Below are 4,521 nucleotides of genomic sequence, written 5' to 3'. Positions count from 1 at the left end.
GAGCTAGAGATGACAAGAGAAACAATTTTTAAGGAAAGTCTCAGAAACGACCAGAGGTTAGTTGATGCCATTCATATATAAATTCAATGCAATGCCCCCCAATAATCCTGGTCATTTGGATATTGACAGTAGCTCGGAAGAAGAATGTGACACGGAATATGATAGCTTTTCGGAGCCTGATTCTGAAAACCATGAGCAGGAACAGGTAATACTTGTTTCATACATGATAACCATTATCTGTCATAAAGTATCACAAAAAACACTGTTAATGCGATTTTCCAAAGTGTATCATGTGTTTTTTCCTTTTTTTTTGTCACACGATCAATTCATGAACGGGGATGATCTTCTTCATCCACAGCTTCTCATCACCAAGTATGAGGTACTGATCATGCTCATGCATGTTTTCATACGCCATAATCTTTCGAAAAGTGCGTTTGAAGATTTACTTCGTTTGATCAACGTCATTGTTGGGTTTTCATCACTTCCGAACACTTACTTCTCATTTTTTTCACACTTTGGAACACATCAGTTCGTGCGTCACTACGTTTGTAATGTTTGTGGTTTATACATAGGTAATGATAGGGAAGAAAAATGCAAAATTTGTGAAGAAAGTGAAAAAAAAACTTTTTCATCTCATTTGATCTGACCTTAAGTCTCAAGAGTATTCTTTCGAAGAACTGAAAAAAATCTGATGATACAACATTTACTATGAATGTGAAAGGTGAAATTATGTATGGAATTATTCAGTGCATCCTCTTTTCAAATTCCAATTTTTATTTTATTTTCAAACAGATAGTCGTTCAAAAAGAACAAGAGCTGATAATAGGAACAGAAATCAATAACAAAGCATTTGTTAAAGTTAATGAATAATAAACTAATGCGTAATAATAATAATAATAATAATAAATAATAAAGAAATGCGTCCGAATCTATGCTTCTAACAAAATGTATATAAGAATTGTTAAATATGTACCATGGGTCGACTAAATTGTATTTTTTTGTTACAACAAAATGTGTAATATGTGTTAATTTATCACATTATTTCCTATGATCCAGTTCCAGTCATGTCTACACTGTTAAGAAAGGTTGAAACATAAGAAAAACAATTCATTGTGTTGTTACATGAGAACATGTTGTTTATGTATGGTAGTTACAGAACGGAAACATTTTGTCTTGTCATTCAAATACAATATATCGTATTGTATCTTATAGAGTCTACAGTATACGAATGGCTTATTCAAAAAAGTAATGGTTTATTTTTATCCGGGTAGTGCGTCTTTGAGCTAGAGTTTCCATGTCTATAAGTCTGCAACGGCTAGTATAGTCAGGATGATTTCACGTAAGTTGTCGAAGAGCGTACCGTATAAAGCTACGTTGAACCCTTTCCATTCTGATGATCTGATGATCTGCTGTGCATGATATGGCGACCATACACTAACAGCATATTCCAATAACAAGGCACTGTACTGTTCGATAACAATGGAACAGTACAGTGCCTTGAGAGCATATATATCGGTGAAGCCACTTGTATTGCGACGAATAAATCCCAGAGCCGCATAGGCCTTTGCGTTATTTATGCTGACATGCAAGTTGAACCGAAGTTTACTGTCCACAGTGACCCCTAGGTAATGTATTGCTTGAACACGTTCTATAGCCTCTGAGCTGATGGAGTATTCAAACTCTGTTCGGGATTGTCGGCGAGAAAACTATGTTTGAGCCACTGGCAAGTTGCATGTAGGAGTCGTTCACGTCGATGCGAAGAACAAACGGCTTATGATGGCTGTCGATTCTGATGAGCGATGACTGAGGTTAAATGAGCTCAACAAGGTTTGGTTAGTTTACTAACGCCAAACCAAGTGTACGACCATTCGAATTAAGCAGGCTGTTGAGCTGATGCAGACCGGAGGCAACCATAGATTCAACCAAAGCGATTTCCTGTGCAGTAGAAGCGTTGGACGGAAGAATGCTGTTGGCATCTTCATCGTAGACCATACCAGCTGCGGTAGATTGCAATCTCCAACGATAACAATCCTATCAGAATACAAGGTACGTTCACAGATCTGATGGACTGCTGCAGAGTGCGTTGAGTACAATTCCGGTGGCAAGATCGGGCGAAGATAGATTCAACACACATAGATCGTCGCCTTATGGAGTTTAACACAAACAGTGACTTGCTCGATATTACCTCTATGATATGAATTTATGAGCTCTACACAGACTACGAGTCGTAACTTAGGAAAATCGAAGATTTATTCGAAATACCGATTTAAGAAAAAAAAAAAAGAAGTTGTTAAGATCTTATAAGGAGGGAGGGGGTGTCAAATTTTTTTACTATGCCTTACAAGGGGGGAAGGAGGTGTCTAAATATACGCCTTTTCAATAGAATCTAAGCGATCGATTCAACCTCTGGTAATGAATAGGAGAACGTCAAAAAGAGTGTTGTGAGCAGAAATTTCTGCCGTGTGACATAGGAAACGGAGCACTTTTTCACTTTTCCTGATAAATTGATTAATCAGAGATGCTCCAAAACTTGATATACAGTTTAAAAATTTAATTCTGTATTGGCAAATCAAAGTTGGCACTCGTGCAGAATAGAAGAACTATGAAAGTGATGATGGTTTCAAAATTTTACACGGTGAGGTATACGAGTGCAATCTTAAAATGCTTTTATTTTGCAAATGGAGCATTTTATTTCAATCTGGTAAGTTGTACGTTAGTAGAAAACTTAAGGACTACTCAATAGATAATAATTTCTTTTCCAATTAGTATGATTTGTAAATCAATGTACATATACGATTTCAGCTTTTCTAGTACTGTAGCAGCAACCAGATTTAAATAAAATGCTCCATTGCGAAATAAAAGCATTTTAAGATTGCACTCGTTTACCTCTCCGTGGAAAATGTTGAAGTCATCATCACTTTCATAGTTCTTATATTCTCCATGAGTGCCAACTTTGATTTGCCAATACGCCTTTTTAATAGAAACGTTTCTTACACGCGCGCTACCTGGTAAATTTTCAAGGAACTAACAAAAAGTGTCATTAGCTTGTTTTTTGCTTGCTGGTGATTATGGCCGTCCCAACAAATAATTTTAGCTGCAGGTTAACTTATACAGGCAAAAATTAGCTGCATAAGGCAAATTTTGGCTGTATAAGCTAATCTGCAGCTAAAATTGTTTGTTGGGGTGTACTTTTTCTGATTTTTATGTGTTTTCCGGCTGCTAGTCCTAATTAAAATGGAACCAGTGAAAAGTAAACAAAATTCCCTTTCTCCTGGTAAGTATTTCTCGCATTGAAGGATATTGCATTTATAAAAAAAAATGCATCTGAAAAATTACTTTTGAGTTTATTGATCTGCTTACAGGAGAGCTTGATGCAACGAAAAAAGTGCAAATTTCATTGGGAGACATTCTGGATTACATAGGAGATTCCATCAGACCACTTCGTGAAGGATAATCTGTTTTCGAATCAGGACATATTGTGTGCATCGGTTATACAAAAGAAAGTGATTCGATGTTGGATATTTGTGGTTTTGTGCTCCAAAGTTCCCACCCGGGAGACGTTCCTCACGAGGTGAAACTCCGTATTGGCACCGACCATCGTCACTGGGTACTTCGATGCTCATGTAAAGCGGGCACTAGCAGATGTAAACATATAATCGCGTGTTTGCTTCAACTTGCTAAGTGAGTAAATACACAAACAACAAAAATATATGTTGTTTAATACTGATCTAAATCTTAATTTTTAGAGCTGGATTTGTGGAATATTTAACGTGTACCAGTTCTCGTCAAGCGTGGGGAATAAGTAAAGCTGAGAAAATCAATTTGTGGAAAGCGAAACTCGTCAGCAATCTTTGCTGTGCTCGGAAACATTTGGCTGTTGTGGAGGCTGATAGTTCCAGTAAAGAGATACTGCTTAAACAAGGCGTCAACCGAATTCTAGAAGGTAGCATGTTATTAACTATTATAGGATGGGGATTAATCTGTCCATTTCCACGTATTCACAGCATCACCACATTCAGCTATCCAGAAACACATCACAGGGAGGGAACTAACTTGCCCAAGACCCACATCAGGACCGCTGTGAAATAATGATTTGGATATGTTTATAGCTGGCTACGAGCTCCGTGATTTAATTCATGTTTCAGATCCAGATCCTACGCATTTGAAAGGAGTAAAATTCAATTCAGATGACCATAAAATGTTCTATGAAAAAAATATAGTCAAAAGTTTAACAGAAATTGCAGCAATATGTAAGGAAACTCGATCTCAAGACAATAGTGCCTGGAGGTTACATAGATCAATAAGAATAACTGGAAGTTTTTGCTATGAATTATACACTTATTACAAAAACAAAAATCCAGATTGGACAAAAAAGATACAATCATATTTATGTCCCAAATCCTTGCACACAAAAGCTATACAGTATGGCAAACAGGTAGAGCAGTTAGCATTCAATAGTTATAAGAAGAAACGAAACCCTTTGATCAGGAAGTGTGGGTTTGTATTAAGCTACATAAAACC

At 36.7% G+C, this 4,521-nt stretch overlaps 1 pseudogene; it reads left to right on the top strand.

The window, feature by feature from the left end:
• The first annotated feature begins 3,208 nt into the window (after positions 1–3,208).
• LOC135708279 (uncharacterized) lies at positions 3,209–4,084 on the top strand (annotated as a pseudogene).
• The last annotated feature ends 437 nt before the right edge of the window (positions 4,085–4,521 follow it).

Source organism: Ochlerotatus camptorhynchus, unplaced genomic scaffold (assembly GCF_037179485.1).
Source record: "Ochlerotatus camptorhynchus isolate MF236.1 unplaced genomic scaffold, CSIRO-AGI_Acam_v1.1 ptg000329l, whole genome shotgun sequence".
In the NCBI taxonomy this organism is placed as follows: Eukaryota; Metazoa; Arthropoda; class Insecta; order Diptera; family Culicidae; genus Ochlerotatus; species Ochlerotatus camptorhynchus.
Note: the sequence above shows the minus strand (reverse complement) of the source record. Positions and strands in the feature narration are given on the sequence as shown.